Genomic DNA, 21,550 nt, shown 5'->3' on the forward strand with positions numbered 1-21,550 from the left:
CAAGGGGAGCCCATTCTCTCTCCTTTCTTTTCCCATACATCCTGCCTGTAGGTGAATATTCTACCCATACAGAACTGATGGCACTTCCCTCTCAAGTAAATCAGTGCTCCCCTTAGCTGGGCTACTGCATAGAAGCAGGAGGTATAGCATCTCTGGTCTTCCTTTCTTAACAGTTTTGCCCCATGTGAGGGGTGTGTCCCATGGCAGTATATGTCTGCATACCCTTAGTGCGTAATTTGCTCTGGACCTGAGTTTTAACAGTGGTAATTACCTTCCCTGTAGTTTTCCAATCTGGAACCACCACATGCTTTGCATGGGTTAATGACCTAAGTACCCCATGTGACATCAGTTTTTCTCATTATGTTTGTTCCAGGGGAATGAAGGAAACTAAACATTATGATGGGAGTTGACAACAACTTGTAGCCTCATGCAGACCACCCAACTCTTTCCACTAAATGAAAGGGCACATTCACTCTGAGCTGGATAGCTTTTGGGTTCTGACTCACAGCCACTAGTTCATGACACTAGACAATGCTTCCTCTTCTTGTGTCTTTCTTTTTCACTTTGGCTCTTCCATCTGCTCACCTGAACAAAATCCAAGGGAAGAGAGCTAACAACAAATAACATGGGGTGGGAATCTTTCCACTGCACCCTCTGCCCACCCCCCCCTCCTGTCCATACAAGATTGATAATGAAACCGATACCTTTCACCAGCGTAATTTTCATATTTAATGAGCGTGACTCAGAAACTATTACATTAATTAGTCAAATCCCACAAACCGTTAATGGTGCACGCGGTAATTAATATTGTATTCAATTAAAAGCTGACCTGTTTCAGGTGCCTTCCCCTGGTTTGGGGGGCTATTTGCAGACAGCGTATGTTCCAGTGCCTGAGGCCAAGCCTTTATTTTGTTCCAGTGGTGGGCAAGGAAGGCATTTCTTTTCCTGTTTAGATTTTATGGGTTTTTTTTCTCCATGAACATATGCTGGTCTCTCCCCCCAGTCCCCCGCCCCTCCATCTCCAAACACACTGCTCTCACTATACAGACAACCTGCTTGCTGTGATTTATGGGTTAGCACAGCACGGGGCTCACAGACTGGAAAATTTCCAGTTTACACAAGAATTCCCTGAAAAATGAGCTTGGTTAATTTATTTCTTTCATTAACGAGTTTGAACTGTGAGATAATCTTTCTGAAACCTGCTATCCTCGCCTTCACAGACCCTGAAAAGCAAATAGGGTCCCTGTTCTGCTGTTCTACAGGGCTCAAAATTGTACCTTAACTAGTTATGGACAAAAATATGTGGTCAAAACTTATTTTTGGAACTTATTTAAAGAGGAGAGGGTTTTTTTTTTCCTCAACTGAAGGTAAGGGGTAGAGGTCCTAAGTCCTAATGTTAATGCTGTAGTTCCGCTCATCTGAGTTAGCTCACTGCTCCACTGCTGAAGCCTCTGGAGTTGCTGCTCATTGGTTCTGTGGGAGGAGGGTGCAGGCTTTAAGATAAGCCCCCTCCTGTTCAGCTGTGGTTCACTGGTTGCCTAAAATCCACAGACTATATCCAGTAGTTTCCTGTGCTGTTCCCTCCTCTTCAGTATGAGGTGAGGAGTTGTGCATAGGTCCAGTCTTGATGCTTGTGTCTGCTGATGTCATCTGAGGACCACTGGTTATAGTTGGGGTTGTTGCTTCATATCAGTTTGGGCCATTCCATCAGAATCATCAACAACAGCATTGTTTGTGGTATACTGCTGCTACTACTACTATTATTACTACTACTTCTACTATTTATTTATTTATTTTTGTAGTGTGTGTATGTTTTGTTTGTTTGGTTGGGTTTGGTTTTTTTTCCTTTTTCCTTTTTAATTTTTCCTCTGTTTTCCTTGCCACAATTATGGTATGTTCCTATAATACTTCTACTCCATGCTGAATGGCTTGGAGTGTGCTAGCTAATCCCTTTCCTGTAGGAACATCCATGGATCATCTATCCCAACACTTTCCCTTCAGCATATTCAGAGATTTTGCATGAGCTCTCTCTGATTTTCCTGTGTTTTGACATAAGAAGGATGTGGACCTGTTGGAGCAAGTCCAGAGGAGGGCCATGAAATTGATAAGAGGATTGGTGCCTATGAAGACAGGCTGAGAAATGTGGAGCTGTTCAGCCTGGAGAAGAGTAGGTTATATGAAGACCTCACAGCAACCTTCCAGTTTCTGAAGCAGCACTACAAGGAAGCCAGAGAGGGACTCTTCGTCAGGAACTGCAGTGATAGACAATGGGCACAGATTGAAAGAGGGAGGGCTAGATACTAGGAGGAAATTATTTACTGTGAGGGCAGTGAGGCACTGGAAGAGGCTGCCCTGGGAGGTTGTAGGTGCCCCAGTCACAGCAGTGTTCAAGGCCAGGTTGGATAAGGCTTTGAGCAACCTGGTCTGGTGATGTCCCTGGCCATGGCAGGGAGTGGTTGGGACTAAATGATCTTTAGGGTCCATTCAAACCCCTTAACATTCTGTGATTTTGTGACATGCAAGGGGGCAATATTGAATACTGCTCTCAACATCACTGAATTTGAATAACAAGGAGACATTGTCACCCATGTGTCTCACAAATGTTGTGTACATAGATGAATATTAAAACCTCATTCGTAATAAAATCACCCTGCTTGCTGCTTAACAATTTGGTATCTGCTTTGGCCAGGCTTTTCCCCTGAATCACTGCTCTCTAAACAAATCTCTTGCTTTCTGTTGCATTTTAATTCCTTGAAGAAAAAATGTGTTGTTATTTGTACTAAGTTTCTGCAGAACAGTGCTTGTCTTGAAAATATGTTATTGTTAAAAAAACTTTGAATGAGAAGGACATGAAATATCATTGTGATTTCTTTCTAAATAAGTTTAGTTATCTTTTAAGAAAATTTAAAAAACCCACTTTGAAACAAAATAATGCATTTGAAACAAAATAATGCAAACAAAATAATAGATGCTTTGTAAACATCTATTATTATCCCTCAAATCGATATAATTTACAAGTTTTTGGACTTATGAAACAGTGTTCCATGAATATGTGGGCTCCCTTATACTGACACTGAGTCTCCTGACTATGGGTTTGCTTCCTGTGGAAGTCTTTTGTGATTCTTTTGTGAATATTTTTAGGAATCCAGGTGCTCTGCAGCATAGCCTGAGAACTTAGTGTGCAGGCATGCCAATATTTGATTTCAATGCCTTGTAGGTCAGGGAAAATGTTGTCTTTTGCTCCTTGACAGGAATTATTATTTACTTTCCTAAATACCTCAAAAGTACCAGCTGACCAAAGTATCACAATTTTTTTTTAAGTTGCATATGCTTCCTTTGGAAGGGCAGGTTATATAGTGACCATTTTGTCCATATAGTCTTCAATGCTTTGTGTTGAACAGAGAGATTGATCTTCAATCAAACTTCAAAGTTTAGCTTACCTTTCTTCCTTACATTACTGTGCTAGACCTTATGGTTAGAGGAAAACAAGTCAATTTTCGGTTATTTTCAAGGGCTGGAGTTTTCCACTGAGCAACTGGTGATATCATTTAAGAAAAGTGAAGGGAGGGCAAAGTTAAGCACATAGTGAAGCTGAGTTTCTGTCTTTCCTCTAGAGACTGAAGTTAATGGGGTAGCATGTGAAATCCCCTCAGTGCACAAGAGTCACTGAATGTCTGCCAGTTGTTTTCCTCCCATCATTAGGAAGTTTATTGTGCCTAAATGAAGGAAAGTCTAATTTTTTTCTGGGGGGGCGGGGGAGTGTGGTGGGTTGGGAGGGAAGTGACGTATAAATGTGCATACTTCATAACAGGAAAAACATAAGAAATCTCTAAGTCTTGCTGACAGTGCTTTAGTCTCAGTCTAAGGGTAAGCTCTAAAATAGGTGGGCAAAAATTCTTTGATTATGCATTAAATTGTGGAAGGTAACACAGCTAAACTGAGGAGAAAACGTGGGATGGGTATTGCTTGATAAACTCAGGATGAAAGAGCCTTTTTGGTTTCTTATCCTTCTGACTTGAAAGGAAATCAAAATGTGAGTAGGAACATATTTTTTTTGCCTTCGATTCCTAGGACAGTCCCACTCCTTTAATATAATTTGAAAATGAGAACAAATTCAAGTAAAACTAATTGACAATCTCTAAAAAGAATCAGAGAAAGAAAACGTGATTCAGCTCTTCTGCTTGAGAAAATATATTTCTTGATCAAATTACATTAAAACAGTAAGGATCTTTTTTTTTCTCTCTTTCTTTGTAGAAATACCTTCATTTGATTTCCAAAAATATTGCCATGATGAACTGAGCATATTGCTTGCTAAGTAACTAATATGGAGGATAGATGAAAACAAATAACTTGGACATACCTGTATTTTATTTTTTAGATTTTTCATCAGTTAGTGAACCACAAGTGATTGGACTCAATATATTTATAAAAACAGAATGTCATCCTAGAAGATGGTTCCGCACCAAAGCAGTTATCTGCTCTATCTGCTTGCAAACACAATGCTGTGTCTTTAGCAGCTCTATCACAGATACCTTGCAGAGGATTTTTGTAGGACTCATGCACAGTTCTCAGCCTTTTGCTGTTGTAATTCGGAAAGGCAACAGGGTTTTAAAAAATATTTGTATCTGAGCTTTATCTTTCTTAAATCTCTTTGTCTTGACATTTCTTTTTGCTTCATACTAATTTTCTCTTGTAAATGGCTGTTCTTGGTCCTACATCCATTGAGGTCTAGCTGACTTGAGGCTGCCAATTTATGCCTTTCTCATTCAACAAGTTCTTCAGGGACCTCACTGGTTCTCTTTGTAGGGAAAAGGGCATTTTTCACTGCCACTATCATGTGCTGAACCTGTTGTAGTTGAGCTTCTGGAGGAGTTTCATTGGCATAATCAGTTCTGTAAACCTGCCTATAATACATCGGAAGTGACAGGCATGCAAATACAGATATGACTGTCAAAGTCTGGTAGTGCACAACCAGGATGCTCTAAGAGCATGTTTCTGTTATTAGTTAGCTACTTTCTGTGGAGCAAATCTGCAATTGAAGAACACAGTTGAAGAACTTACTGGCAGTCCTTTACCTTATCTTTTCTGTTCCAGCTCCAGCTGTTTGTTCCCTGGATGCTAATACAGCATAGTCTTTTTTATCAGTGGCTGCTTCATAATTTCTGTGGCTCACAGTCCTTTGTCTGATATCTACTAAATCTTCTAACCCTGAGCCCAGAGACTTCTCATTCATGTTTTTATTTTTCCCTAGAGACAGAATGAGTAACTCCTTGGCTGATGCCCAGTTTGTAGCTATCTGGAAATCTCATGTTTTGGGAGTACTTGCTTTTTTAACATATTTACATATCTTATTTCATATGCAATATAGGCAAGGGCACCATCTTGGCTTTTACCAGGAATCCTGCAGACCAAGTTCTGGCCTAGTGGAAGATGCATGAATATGCCCTACCTGTGAACATTTACACACACCATCATGACAGGTTTCACTTGTGAGGACAGTTACCATTTATTTCTGTGCCAGCTGAGGCTCCTCTCCTTTCATCATCTCTATTGCTGTGCTTCTTTCGTTATGTGCTTCTCTCTGACATTGCCTGTCCATTCTGCTTGGAATGGAAGTCAGCAAGCTCTTGTCCCTGTAAAAAAAATCTCCACCAAAATTGCCAAGACAGTAGTAGATGTGGTCCAAAGCACAGTTTTCTTAGTTCAAAGGAAAAGATGTCTCGGAAAATGCTGTATATTGATTTTCTTTTTCTTGTTTATGAAGAAGGTACATAAAGGGCAAACAAAAAGGGGTTTTTTTTTGTATTGGTATAACTGGATAAATCCCAGCCCCGGTCAAAGTTGTCTCTCACCTTCCTCCTGAAGCTATCTTTCTTTGCTTCCATGACAACCTTCATCTGCTACTATAAACATATCTACCAATATAGGTGTTTGCTGTTACATTTCATTTCTCCTGGCAATCTAAGCAAGAAGTAACTCAGATTCAAAAGATTATCCTTCATAGCCACTCATCTGGCATGGAACATCTAAGTGAGGCAAATGTAGTGGCATGCAGGATTAGGCTTGGAGTTTGCAAGGAGCATCAAGTACAACATAAAATGATCTGAAACTTTCTAAGAATGATTTTGAAAGCTTAAAGATGAGAATCTTCACATTACTCCTACTTGCTCAATGATAGCTGGGTTAGAGGGCATAAGATTTGGCTTCCTGGACATGGATACCTTTGCTGGATCACAATGCTGAGAGCTGCTTGTGAGGATGGCAATACCCACGCATGAGGAAAGCAGTAGTGAACTCTGTGCATCTGTGTCTCTGTGTATATCTTATGTGTGTGTCTCCATTTCCAGCACAGGAGAGAATCCAACAATATTTCACCCAAATGAGAAATGTTATTCTGCAGATTAAAGCCACGCAGTGCCTGGTTTTGTCTTTATTTATGCCTTTCTATTTCCTTCTCTGCTGACATGGGTGCAGATGCCGGGAAGCACTGAAGGACATAATTGGCGTTGTGAAAAATTATTGGGAAGCCAGGACGTTCCCTTGCAGTGATCCCCCCCTTCTCTTTCCCATCTGTCACCATCTAATGTGACAAAGTTTTTATCGGGCATTGAGGCAGAGGAGATTAAAAGTAAATACTGCAATCAGGAAGCAGCTGGGGGGAAAATGTAACACATTTCACACTAAGCTGAACAGCTCATCAACTTAGCCTTGTATATCTACGGTGGATGAGAGGGAGGGAGGGCTGCAGGGGGATGGTGTGGTTCAACACGCTTCTCCACACTGGGAGTCTGAAGAGGATCCTGTACAAACAGGACTTGTGCTTTCTGGCACTTGCAAGGGAAGTGGGAAGGAAGAAGCCTCAGGAACCCTGTAGTTCTTCATTTGCTTTTGCAACAGGCTCCTGTATAACACTGTTTTCTCAGTCCTCGGTTCATGTATTTTTGGACTGTCTTCCTGATCCCGGTGCTACGACATCCTATTCATCTAGAAAGGCTTTACCAGACATCTGTCTCTGGCTGTTGTGGGCATCCAAATGCCATGCCATCTCTGGGGAGCTGCAGGATGAAAAGTTTGTTGGCTACAGGCAGATACAATAATGTTTCAGGCTCATGAAACTGGACACCAAGATATTTAGTATGCACTGTGCTGGGCACTATTATACTCTGTCCAAACTGATCTGCCTGCAAAGGCCAAGAAACTGAAAACTTTGTATCATATTGCTTTATTCTTATTTGTGCATATAAAACTTTAGGTTGTTGAGCACTACCAGTCATATTTTCTTCTTGCAAAGCTTTTGGAAGTATTTGTTTTCATTCCCAAAAATGTTGCCTACTTCTTCATTTTTTGCTAAGCTCATGTGATGATATCACATGATATCACGTGAGCTCAGTGCTATTGAACATGAATAGGCTGGCGCATGTGGAGGACTGTGAGAATCTTCTCCTTATCCCTAGGATAAACAAAGCTTTGGAAAGTGATGCAGGCTCCCCTAGTATCCCTGCCCCTGTGAATGTGTCACCTGCTATGAAAAGTCAGGATCTTCCTGCTTCAAGAGAATCTCAGTTTCCAGTATTTGTGTGGTCCTTGGCTTTATAGCTGAGTGCCAATAAAATCTAATCTCTGTCATTTTGGCTGTCATTTCCCGTAAGGCATTTTTTCTTCCATTTTGCTGAGAAATTCCTGTTTCTTTAATTAATTTTATGTGATTTCCCTAATTTACAATTACTTTGTCGTTTTCATGTCAGTTGCTTGTCAGTGTTGAGGAGATGTCCTGTCACTGTTAACAAGTTTTCTAAGGATAAAAAAATCCTAAAATCTTTACAGCTACTTTCTGAACAGTTGGATTGGACAGTGTCTGCTAACATGGAAGTCCTTTTGCTGTGCTTGGTAATCTTTCAGGATTCCTAAAACTATAGACAATCTTGGCTCTGAGGTAAGTGATTGTGGCTCTTGTAGTTTGTTTTTTTGTGTTTTTTTTTAGCGGCAGTCTTCAGTTTCCAAACATTCCTGGTGCAGCTGTGGTGGGGAGCCACCTGGTTTGGCCTTATGTTGCCTTCTGGTGCCCTGCTCTGGTGGTGTCACTCTGGGGCCATCCAGCTAGAAAACCTTGACCAGGTTGTAGAACATATGCTAGCAGTATGGATTTTGTCTCTATAATGACACTTTCATCATTGGCTAGAGAACCCTTTTATCTCTGTAGTGTGAAAGTAATAAGGTAAGGATGTCAAGCTGAGAAACTTGATGTGATCTAACAACATGCACTTGCAGCCCAGAAAGGCAAACATCTCCTGGGCTGCATTAAAGGCAGCATGTCCAGTACTCTTCTACTCTGCTCTCCTGGGACCCCACTGGGATTACTGCATCCAGGTCTGGGGTCCTCAGCACAAAAAAGATGCAGACCAGTTAGAGACAGCCTAGAAGAGTGCCACAAAAAGGCTGAGAAGGATGGAGCACCTCTCCTATGAAGGTGGGCTGAGAGTTGGGGTTGTTTGGTCTGGGAAAAAGAAGGCTTTGGGGAGACCTTAGAGCAGCCTTCTAGTGTCTAAAGGAGGCTATAAGAAAGCTCAAGAGAGACTTTTTACAAGGGAATGTACTGATAGAACAAAGGAGAAGGGCTTTGAAGTGAAAGAGGGTAGGTTTAGATTGGATATTAGAAAGAAAATCTCTACTGTGAGGGTGGTGAGGCACTGAAAAAGGTTGTCCAGAGGAATTGTGGATAGCACATCCCTGGAAGTGTTCATAGTCAGGTTGGATGGGGCTCTGAGTAAGCTGGTCTAGTGGAAGGTGTCCCTGCCCATGGCAGGGGGTTGAAACCAGATGATCTTTAATATCCCTTCCAACCCAAACCATTCCATGGTTCTATGACTTACAATAAGGCAAAGGGCCATTATTATACTTTCTTCAGTATCCCTGCATTATAAAAAGTAGGTAACTTACTGAGATTTTTTTTTTCCTGTGGCTCATATGAGATCAATAACTGCTTGCTAGTGTTTGACAGCTAAATTTTCATAGTGGTGTCTGTCACAAGCAAGTACCAGCCCTCATTATGGACTACTTGTGTGCTCTTCTGTTGATGCAATTATATGCTTTATCTCAGGTCAGTGGGCCTTGATCTGGTCTTCTGTGTCATTGTTTCTCCAAATATCTGAAGGGCACTGTCATCTTACAGACCAGAACTGGAAGCCTTGCTTTCAAGTCTTTCCTCTCATACTGGCATCAGAGCCAGAAAGAGAAAAAGGAGCCACTGTCATGCAGAACATAAGATACAGAGAAAATAAAATGAGGAGGGTGGAGCTTGGGAAAAATGCTGGATGCACAGAGGAATGTGTGTAGGAAAGATCAGACTGGACCATGAAACCCTCTAAGGATGGAAGGTTTCTGTACCTATAGCCTTTTAAAACTTCATTTGATGTCCAGAAGATTTTACACTTTTGGTATTGTGTAATGTATTGGGCAAGCTGCTAGAGCTGACCAGAATAGAGATGGGACACACATAGCTTGGGGGCTGACAGCAGCTGCATTGGCCTTAACCTATCAAGAAACTGCTGGATAAATCCTCCCATGTGTTCCACCTGCCTCAGGAGCACATGTTACATAGGACCTTTCAGGCTGATGCTGTCAAAATCCTCTGGAAGGATTTTTTTTTGTCCTGTCTTAACCTGTGCCGTATTTCTTTTCAGCTCCGGCATTAATAAAGATTATGACAAATGGTCCATAATGTAATAAAGGAGGGATTTTTTTTTTCTCTTTTTATTTTTGACTGTATTTACTGCTACAATATGTCAGCATGCTCATTCTGATAGGCCAAGAAAGAAAAGACAATGGTCAACACCTGGAAAGTTTTATGTAATTCTAGCACTACACTATTACCTTTTACATTCAGATATCTATGAGCTATTTTGTTTTGGGTTCCAAGAGAACAAATTTTTGTTAAAATCCCTGAGGAGGTGGGTCTCTCACCCACATTGAATAATTTGGTCTTTGGTCAGATTAGAACCAACCTTTGTACTGCACCCATTTCAGAAGTGATACAGTGGAGAAAAGGTACGTACTCACCTCACACCATGGCAAGAGCCATGTCTGGTAAGAGCCACTGTCAGCATCTCACTTTCACAGGCATTATATTTATTAGAGAATCTCTTTTTTTGTTTGTTTGTTTGGTGTTTTTTGTTTGGTTTGGTTTTTTTTGCTTTGGTTTGGTTTTGGTTTTTTTAATGCACCTCACTTAATTCTCTGACAAAGTCATGGAGGCAGAGTTGCTGTTGCTCCTTTAAAGCTTTTAGACTGGGTGGAGAAAATATTTGATTACCTATCATCTCAGTCATTAATTCCCTGCTTCACTCTTTACCCCTTACATTTGGAAACGTAAAGGCTAGATCCCATATCTGGGATGCCCTTTTGATGGGGAACAACAGCAGCTGATCAACCCAGGCACATACCTGGTGCATTGCCTTTCCCACTCCAAGTTAAACAGAGGAGACTGGAACTGGATGTTTTGCTTCAAAACATTAGTGCAGAGCATCATATTGTGGCTAAATATTTGCTCAAAATTCTTCCCAGGAAATTTGCCTGAGCATTTCTCCTGTTTAGTTTTTTTGCAACCCTTAAGATGCACAAGCAACCTATATTGATGGCTACTGATGTTTCGTTGCTGGTAGTTTTCTGTTAAATAGTATTTTTATTAAAACAGAAGGAAGTGATGGTTTTTAGGAGCTACTGCCTGAGGGTTCAGACATGTGAGCAGGCAGACTCAGCTCTGGGTTGTGTCATCTCCAAGGAATGTTTTACTGCAAGAAGCATTATTAGAAGTAGCGCAGAAAGTAGTACTTTTCTAGGGTGCTGAAGATTCTGCCTTTTGGATAAGACATAGAACTGAAGTTCTGAGCTCTTTCATATTTTTATATGTGCTCCCTGACTCTCTGCTGGGTGTATTGCTTGTGCTTTGTTTGGGCAATACCAAGTACTGTGATGAAGTGCAAGTAACTCAATGGGATTTATACGAGCTTATGAAGCGGAGAATAAACCCCATAGTTTGCACAGTAAATCAATTTGTAAAGTGCTTTGGGATCTTTCTGGATGAAAGGCCCTATATAAACGTAAGCCATGACCATTCATCATTATTGAATATGAAATAGAGATATACACTCTATCAAGCTAGAAGCAATAGGCTTGGGCTCATGATTGCTCACAGGACCCAATCAGTCATCAGATCACGACACAATGCAGCTAGAATAAAAAAAGAAAACCCACAGCAAATCATTTCAAGCAATGCAATTAATGGGCATCCAGTATAAATAGTGATCTCGGTCAGGAAGACTGGGCTTTTCCTGAGCAGTAGAGTTGATGCCAGAGTGTTAGCAGGGGAAGGAAAGATTCCTTGCCAGCAGTGCATCATATAAACCTATAGCTGCACCATATAAACCTACAGCTAGATAAGAAAACATGGTATCTATGCTTTTTAGGACTGGCTTTCCATTTGGGAAATGAAATAGAAAATGGTTCTGTAAAGAAAGTGTAAGCTTTTATTCTACAATGAGCCACAAAGAAGTTCATTTTTTGCATCAAGTTGTAGTCCAGGCACCTAGTGTTGTCACCTAAATTTGGTTGTCAGATGTAGCATTCATGGCTCTTCCAATGCAACATGCACATGCATGGCAGGGTATATAACCTATTTCTACTCCTTATCCTTGAAGATACCAACTGCTGTCATATGCTCTGTTTTGTGACAATTAAGTCAAAACATAGACTGCTCCAGTCCTTTGCTTCAAGAACCAAGCAAACTGAGGGCTTTCTTCACTTGTGCTAGAGTTCTTTCTGTCTGTATATTTGCCTTCTGAGGCAAGGCTGTACTTTGTATGAACTTCCCCTCCTCCTCCTTTCTGTTGTGGAAATGTATCTGTCTCAGACTGCTGTGATGCCATGGGTATAATATTATACTCTCATTTGCTGGTTTTTTGTTACGTAAGAGAGACTGAGCTTTTATAAAATATAAGGGAAGTGAAAAATGAAATATGAAAGTGAAATGAGAAATATGAAGAATGCCATTTCATAAAATATGTCTTACCACAGATCAGTTTATGAAGCATGGGAAATTCCCATCAGCTCTTCCATTGCCATGACCACCACGCTGCAGCCTCAGATTGTATATAGTCTATAGTCTCCTATATTGTCACCCGCAGCTATCTTCATCTCTAGTACAAGCTTGCAGCCTGACATGTTCTGAAATCACTAGATGGAGCAGATACAGTGTCTTAGACTACCCTTCTGTGCCAGAGGTGCTGCTAACACAAATCAGTATCCCATCAGAAGTATGACTGTAGGGAAGACAGGTGGAAAAGGCCTGCTTGTCATCACTGCTCCATATTGTGGTGCCCTCTCTGGAGAGCTAGACTGTTTTCTGTTGCTTTCTTGACAAGATAGGCTGTCTTTCTTCCCCTTCTCTTTCTGCTCATGTAAACTCATAGTGAGATGAGGGGAATGCTGAACTCCTGACCTTTCCTCCACCCCTCACTCCCCAGCGTTGGCTTTGAGCTAGATACTGTGAACCAGAGGCCTTTCTTTCGCCACAGGTTAGAGAGCATGGTGCAAGGATGTGTCCTTTTGCTTCCTTTGACTTTGGTAACAAATATTTGGACCTTGTTTCCTCTCCCCAATGGAGCACAGATGATCAGGCTGTCCTGCTGCATCTGGTCCACAAGGCCTCAGAGAAGGCAAAAGTTGTGGCATCTGACACAACCATTTAAGGGTCAGATACTGCATTAGGAAAAAAGTAAAGTAGGAAGTGGGGGGATACAATTTATAAATTATTCCCAAATATGCCCTAAATTGTCAGTTGCAAACAAATTCAGCTGCCCTCCCATCTGTTTTCTGTTCTGCACATGAGGTGTATTTACTACCCTTGAATTACAAATCACATGTTGATTTTATGTTGTTGCTAAGGTGTATCAAAAAGTGCATGCAATTTTTGCAAGAAGTGTGGGTTAGAATCCATGTGGTTAGAGAGCAGCTCTGCAGTAAAGGACCTGGGGGTTCAGGTATGCAAGCTGAAGATCAATCAGCAGTGTGACTTTGAGGTAGTGAAAGCTGAGCACATACTAGGTTGCATTAATGGGATTTTATCCAGCAACTCAAGGAGTGATTATTCCACTCTATTCAGCAATCACAGGACTGTACTTGTAGTCTTGTCTTCATTTTTGGACTTCTTAGTATGGGTGAGATGTTGACAAAGCAGAGCAAGTCCAGCCAACAATGACAAAGGTGTTAAGAGGACTGGAGCACATGAGGTAAAGTGAGAGACTGGAAGACCTGAGTTTATTCAGCTAGGAAGAAAAAAACTAGAAGAGGTCTAATTGCAGTCTTCAACTACCTATGGCTAGTTAAAGAAAAGTCAGAGGGAGTCCCAGAGAAAGAATGAGAGTCAATGAATACAGCCTGCCACAGGGGAATTATGATAGCTCTAAGGAAAAAGTTCTTCCTAATGGGAGTGGTTACAGAGAGGCTGTGTTCTTCAGAAGAGACTCACAATTCACCCTGAGCAGTCTGATCTAAGTCTGAAGTTGAGCCTGCTTTGAGCAGGGATTTCTTTCCAATCCTTATTTTCCAACCCTAATTCTGTGATTCTAAGTGTGACTTATAATACAATTACCCTAAATTATGCAGTGAGCTAGTCTGAAACATGGTGGAGCAGACTAAAACTAGTTCTTCGCTTTAGCCAAAGAAGTAGACAAAGAGCTGAATGATGTACATGAGTTTTGGTTCTTTAGCCTTCTCTTGAAATGAGTCAGAAGAAAAGCCTGAAGAAAAGGCTCCCTGAAGTCAAGACATGCTTTATTTGGTATTATACAATGGATTTTTCTTGTTGAATGTTTGCATGTGTATGAACTGCCCTCATACACCTAGCCAATGATGAGTTTCAATGGCATTAATTAGAACTAGAGGGGATAAGTGTGCCCCTGTGAGTTTATTTGTGCTTGATAACTACCTTAAAGAACTGAGTAGCATAAATAAGAGATCATAATCAGAGATTGAAATCCCTGCTGTGTAAAATGCCCTGCTGAACAGAGAATGCCATGGAAGCTAGGCTTGCAGTCAGACATTGTTTAATGTCCTTTTGATTGTTTTTGTGCTGCTTTATTCTGTCAGAGGCAGTACAGAGTACCATAATCTTTCTTCAACTCTGCTAACTGAGAGAGCTTTTGGAAACAGAAATCCTGAAAGAGTTCCTGTAGTTAGTGCTAAGTTTCAGGTAGTATGAGAAATGCATTTGTACTCTTTCTCTGTGAGCCTGCTTCCTAATGTTTGCTTATTTTTACTCATTTTCTGCTTACTATTTTTAAAATAGTCTAGAGGTAGGACTTGGTCTTCTGCAAGCTGTGGCCAGCAGCACCTCCTGTGTCCTGGGATATTCAAAAGCATAGGGAAAACTTTCCTAGGGAACCTGTGCTGCAGTGAAAAACATTACCCATAGATACGATGGAAGTTCAATCCTTGGAAGTTTCCAAGACTCAGCTAGACAAAGGCACAGCTGCAAGTTCTAGTGATGGTAGATGTCCCACTTTGTGAGTGGACTAGATGTCCCCCAGAGCTTCCCTCCAAATGATTTGATGAGGCCACTGCATTGTGGTAATGCCTCCTCTCTGCAGACCCCTGTTCTCACAGGAAGAGCAGATATATTTATAGGATAACCAGGTGTCTTACATCAAGCAATGCTGCAGGGACTGCTTGAGCTGAGACAGGTGGTCTGTGCTGCACCTTGGGGCTAGCCTGGGTTTGCTGGAGACAGTGTGGTATGAAGATGCTTTAAGTGCTGTATCTGTTTTCTTCTGGGAAACTGCTGGCTTGCTGCATCTCCACATCAGCTTACCTCCATGTTCTCACTCTGTGTATCAGAGGCATGGAGCCAGCAGCAGCCTTGGGAATTGCTAGAGAAGTCAGTGTTTGTTTCTCATAACCTTGCAGAGCTCAGCTGTTTTTTCCACTTCACTCTGGAGTTTTTGGCCTCAAGCTAAGAACCACCCTAAGAAGATCAAACTGTAGTAGGCAGCAATAACCCATTCTCTCCTGAAAATCAAGAAGAATATGAAGGATCCATGGTTCATCCAGCCTAACAGACAATTGATGACACTTGCAGCACCATCTAGCTTTCTGCACTGAAGATATAATATTTAATGGGAAGACTAAGGCCTGTTGGAGACAACTAATTAAGCTGATAGATGACCTCTACATCTGCTTAACGAAATCAGTGTTGGTTCCACTACAACATCCTTGTCTGAGTGTGGGAGCAGCTCCTTACAGTTTGGCTGTGAAGGTAGAGAACTGGTTTAAAATGAGATTTTGGTTGAACTGGTAAACCTTTTTCATGTATACAAGTGTTTGTGTATTATTTTCAAGACTTCACTGCTAGGTTTATATGGATGAAAATGTTTTACTCTTAAAATTAATTGTTAGGATGGGCTTCACTGCAGTGGTGTATTACCAAGGCTGCAAATAGATATGTTCTGCTCTTCTTGGGTTTGATAGACAAAACCATGGAGATTGGCTGACCTCATGTTGCTGGACCAACAATGAATATGAGACCAATTATTGTGTCACAGACCAATTCCATTGTTTTGCTTTTGTACATTTCGATGTTGTTAGATTACACAGCCGCCTCTTGGGTAGGACATGCCAGCCAACCCTTTCCAGGAGGAAGCATGATGGCTCTGCAGGGACACACACTCACATGCAGTAGCTGTGTGCTTGCTGGCTGAGTGCTTACCCAGGTTTCATACCAGGATCTCTGGAGGAACAGCCCAGAGTTCTCTGTGTTGCACGGACTTGAAAATATCTTTTTAGAAACTGGTTTCCACTGCACCATGCAAGAATTTCCCAGATCCTCCTGAGGCTGTAGGCACAAGTGCTCTCTGTGTGCCTATGTACCAAGTGAGTCCAAGTGTGCTTCCCCTTCAGCCCATCCCTGCCTATGACTGAGCTGTGGGACAGTGTAAGTGCTCTTCTGCATGTGATGCATTACTTATTGCAAGAACATTCAAAGGAAGGTAATGGAAATGTGATTGAGTGATTTAACTGAACAGTGCACTAAGCACTGAAAGTTTGTCAGGCTTGAGGTCTTCTTCTTTTTAAAAAATGAATAAATTCAAGCATTGGTGAGCCACAGCAAAAAAAACCCCAAACCCAAACTTGTGCTAATATTGACAGGATTATGTTTCAGGAAACACAAACATTGAGACTTAGAGGCAGCAAAACAGTCAGCCCTCAAAATTGTGTTGTGCATGGAGACTATGGGGATGTAAAATGCTGACATGAACAGGGGTTTCTTTAACATATTATGACCACAGTATTTGGTTCAGGTTGTTTGGGGTGATCCTGTTGTGCTATGTAACTATATGTGTGCTGGCATGGCAGACTGATGAAGAGATCAGTTTGTGCTGAAATACATGATATGCTCACTAAATCAGTAACTGTAACTTCAAGTAATCAGTTAAAAATAGTCTGGAATATATCACTCTTTGAATGTACACATTCCACCCTCACCCCTCAGCTGGAAACTATCTTGTATCACATTTGAAGGGAAAAAGCATGACTTAGGACTTTGTACAGAATCCCAAGCTATTCTGCAGCACATCATGAAGTTGTTATCTGTTGTTAAGAAGTTATTGATCAGAACTCAGGACCTTTTCCATTTATAATGCAGCTTTCTCAACATTGAAACAGAGATAAGTATTATGCCCACGTTTTATCCCTTGGGCATGCACTGATCAATCCTTAAAATGGAGTCACAGGACGTGCCACACCCCAATGGACTGTGTGGCCTGTTCCAGGACTTCCTCTGACCCTGGGCTTTTGGAACTTTCTTCTCTGATATCTTCTTACCCTTTTTCAGAAGCTCACTATCGGTGATGGTAAGGCCTGTTCGTGGTGTGGTGTGAGCTTTCAGCCTCATTACCTGTAGAAAAGGTAGATATACCTGATTTGTTAACTTCTGCTCTGTCCCTGTGAGATCATATCTGTTGCAGGTATGTCCAATTGAAAGTTGTAATTATGGTTATACATAGGAGAGCAAAACATATTGCAGTATGGGTCTACATGGATATCTCAGAACATCCTATGTTCAGCCAATTTCCAGGGACCCTTTGCAGTTGTCAACGTTTTTAAAAAATTGTGTTTCCATTATCAAATTCATCTGACTTTTAAAATAACTGAATTTTCCTGTAATGTTGTCACAAGAGGGCAGAATCGGGGTTTGTACATGCAGTAACATTTAGCACAACTGAACAAATTGCTATGTATCAGCTGAGCTGTGGTAACAGCTGTGTGCATAACTAGCCTGCAGCAGACATAGGGTAATTCCACTTAACGTTGTCTTCTCCTAGGTTAAGTCAAATGACCTAGCATTTATCACATGCCAGAAGCATGCACATGCTCAATTATGAAGCTAGGATTATATGCCACAACTTCTTAAGGCTCAGTAACTTAATCCTCTATTTGAGCCCTAAAGGCTGTTTGTGTACCTTGAATGGGTATCTTCCCTATTTTTATAAAGCCAGACTTCACTGGCAGTCAGAGTAGCATAGTCTGCTCTTTGGAAAGCTCTGAAGAATCTGCAGCTCATTTCCTTACAAAAAGCTGGTTTTGAAATTCTGGGACTGTGTGAGTAGATCTGTCCCAAGTAAGGTTACCTTCACCAGCATGAACTACTTTCATACATGATAGTTTCCCAGCATGAACTACTTTCATACCCATGGCTGAGTTATTTCTACTGTTTGAAAAATCTCAACTTAAGGGTGACTAAAGTTGTTGACTTCAATCTGTTTGGCAACTACAATAACTGCACACATCACTTTGAATTAATTAATTGGCAAATACATAATCCAAAATAATTGTTGTGATTTTCCTTCCCATTGTTAATGGACTTTGAAAATGCCTTTCATTTATAAAGAAACCACTCACAACTTTGGAATTAATAAAGCACTCAGTGAGAAGTGCCTACTGAACTAGTCTGCAGCTATCTGACCAGTTCCTAAGACATTAAATGGATACAAATTCGCCTGTACAGAGACAAGCCTTCAGATATGTTGGGATTAATTCTAGAGTTAGTTCAAAAAAATGCACAGCCCTCTAAGAAAATAAAGGTTTTTCAGCTTTTGACTCTCTTAAATAATCATTAGTGACAGCACAGAATTGCATGTCTTCTGCTTTCTAGGTGAGAACCATGAGGCTGTAGTCCAGAAAGGACCTAAAAATGTGTCCTTTATAATGACTAGGTCTTTACTAGCAGGTGGCACAACTATAGGAGGTGCTGCATGTAGTGTTTTCCTGCTGATCTACTTGAAACTACAAATGAAAGGAAAAACAAATAAAAAAGAGACTAAGTTCACAAACAGACTTCACCCCTGAGCCATGCAGGTTCCTGAATGAACCGCATCATAACTGATCAAATACATTCTTTCCAAATTAGCATCTCTTCTAATTTGTTAAGCAGAACCTGTAAGACTCTAGTATTAGTACCTTCTACAATGCTACACACAGCTACCTCTGCAATCACCCTTACTCAAGAAGCATCTCTAAGGAGATTACATTGCATGGTCCCACCATGCAGTGGAGAGGCCCCTCAAATAGAGGTGACTTGTTGGTGGGATTTGTAGTCTCTGGGGACAGTGCCACTAGACAGAAGAGGACTTTGTGAAGGATTTTACTCTCCTGGAGTAAATTAGGAGCTTGTCTTGAGAGCAAATTGCTCTCATACAGGCCAAATTTAGGTGACTTCAGTCTGAATCATGGATATTGTTCCTCCCGTTTTCCCTTTTTCCCAGCTGCTGGTGAACAGTTTAGGTGGCACAGGCTTGCTATCTGCTGCTCGTTGTGGGTACAGAGGAACCTGTGCTCTGTGTGTGAGCATGCATGTGTGTGTCTGGCTGCCTGTCATTACAGCACTAATGGAAATACTGCACGGATCACAACTCTCAATTAGCTCCTCGGGAGATTGCTGTGACAGCCAGTTACTGAACAGCAAGGCCTGAAGGAATGAATTAATTTGTAGTACACGGCAGTTTGAGTCACAGTGTTAGCAATGGAATAAGACAGCAATAGACCCTGATTAGACTTTGGCTGCATGGTGCAAGAGACGTTACCTGGGGGACTGTTACCTGTTACCTTTCCCTTTTCTCTATCACTCCTCCTGGGGTTAGAAAAGATCTTGGACCATGAATGAATGAGTTTAGAGCTCTTAGTTGGGTTCGTGGAATCACTGTCTGTGTGCCTGAGGCTGTTTGGCAGCAGGCAATGGGCTTTCATTCAACACAGACAAGGGCATGCTGCTCTCCTCCTGGCCTGGAGCCAGGCCACAGCCACTGAGTGGTATTCAGGGGAGGTAACCCGATCTTTCTGTCCTCTTCAAACAACTGCTCTCTTCCTTATTAGTTCAGATAATCGTGCATCACAGAGGGTGTCCTAAGGCTGCTGCACCAGGGGATGCTGGTGTCTTGCCTTGCAGTGATACATTTATACACAGACATAGAGGAGTAAAGCGTGCTTGATAAGGCAGTCTTGGGGATCTTTATAGACATGCGAAGTTTCTAGGGCTTCTGCCTACAAACAGCCACATGTTCCCTGTAGCCTGGTACCACACTGTTCAAAGATTTGCAGTCTCTTATTCTGTCATTCACAAATATAAGTTTTGGCTTTTATCAATTATTATGCAAACACTTTTTCTTAAAACTTTTTTTAAACGTATTTTATGGAGATGGCTTATTTCTGTGCGGAAAGGATTTGTCACAGTGGGACACCATCCTTTCTTCACCCTTGATCAAACACCCATTGAAGGGCCATGTGAAGCCAATGTAGTTTTGCACATAATACTTCTTTTAGCTGGGTCAGATCTGACCCTCTGAGCAGTGTGACATCCAGTGCTGGAAAGGAGTAAGGTGAAAATAAAGGAATGTTCACAGAGCAATCCTTTTGGAAGGTAAGAAACATTAAAAGAAAGTTTTTTATGGAACTGTGTTGCTCTGGTAGGCTAAGTTCTTCATGTTCTGGAAAGAAAGATTTCTGAGTGGAGAGTGAAAGAGAAGTAGTTAACTGACAGTGCAACCCCTAAAGGCAGTTGTCTTGTGTTTATCTGTAAAAGGACATGAAAGCAGCACCACCAAAGTCTTTTTATGCCATACAGGTTTTTAGGCCCAAGAGGAATCTTTTGTTTTGACCTAATTCCCAAAAATCATTCAGTCTGTAGTTCCTGCACTGTCAACCAACAAATGGAGCAATTAACATTATCTTTGTTAATAGAAGGCGGGAAATCAAGCCCAAGCTCCTCTCAGCACTGATGTCCTTGTAACTTGCAAGTCAGCAAAGTGGTTGTAAATGTGTTAGCAGCTCTGGCAGTGCTCCTCCCATGGGCAGTATTGCATTGGTGTGCTTTTATTTTTCTTAATTTTGAGTGCAAACAGAAGTCCAAACAGTCGATGTTTTCCTCTTTGCAGCCTGTGGCACTTCTTTGATCTTTGTGTCTGCTGTTTGTATGAAGCATGTCCCTTGCTGCACATTCTGGCCAGTAAGTGGTGCTCCCCTCTTCCTTCCTGCCGCTCCATTCTTTGTGCAGAGCTGAGAGCTGTCATGCATTGCTGGTGCTTTCAGGTGTGTCTCACCCAGACAGTACGTCATGCTTTGATGTAGTGTATTGATACAATAATGGTATTTCTTAATGGGAGTCTTAATGGTGTGTTTTTAATGACACTTCTTGGCATTATCCTGTTGTCTGTTCATACTGCTACAGAGGTCCTTGAATAGGTTCCTTTGATGCAGATCACCCAATGAGATGCATCTCAACTGGGTTTATGTGTGTAATGTTGAATGTGAAGAGAACATTTATGTGGCTGGCATGGCTGGCTATAAGCAGACTAGCAATGCTGGGAAAATGGGACCTTGTGATTTGATAGTTTTTGGATCCACACATCCCCAGTACTGTATTCTTGCCAGATGAAGAAACTTGTTTCTTTTCAAGGCTATTTTATATGGCTGATATATGAGATGTGCCTTCTCCACTGGCCCTTTAAAGAAAGGATCTTTTCAGTAACATTATTCCACAATGAATTTGGATTATCTTGGTTGTAATTTTTCCATGCTTGATCACTATTATCCTGGCTTTTTGCCTGGATATAAAATTCTAACATGCTGACGTGGTAACTGTGTTGAGCTTGTTCTTCTATGTAAAAAACATGGCACCAGGACCAAGGCAGAAGTAGTTTTTCCTTAAGTGGTGGTACAGTTTTTCAAAGTAGCAAATAGCTACCCAAATAGTTATGTTTCAGAGACAGGGAGTAAGACATATCTGAGGAACAGGGAGAAAGAAATGGACTAAAAGAGAGAAGAAGAGAAGATGGGAGTACAGAAAGAGAGGAAAATTGATAAATAAAAAAAAGAGACGTGACTAAAGCAAGAGAAGAGAGAAGGAGATTCTCTCCTGATTAGAATTCATGAACTCCATTCTTACATTAAGTCTATATATGACACCTGGCCTTTAATGTGAAGCTGCCTACAAGCATTAAAAATTAAA

Source organism: Zosterops lateralis (assembly GCF_965231275.1).
Source record: "Zosterops lateralis genome assembly, chromosome: 6".
NCBI lineage: Eukaryota > Metazoa > Chordata > Aves > Passeriformes > Zosteropidae > Zosterops > Zosterops lateralis.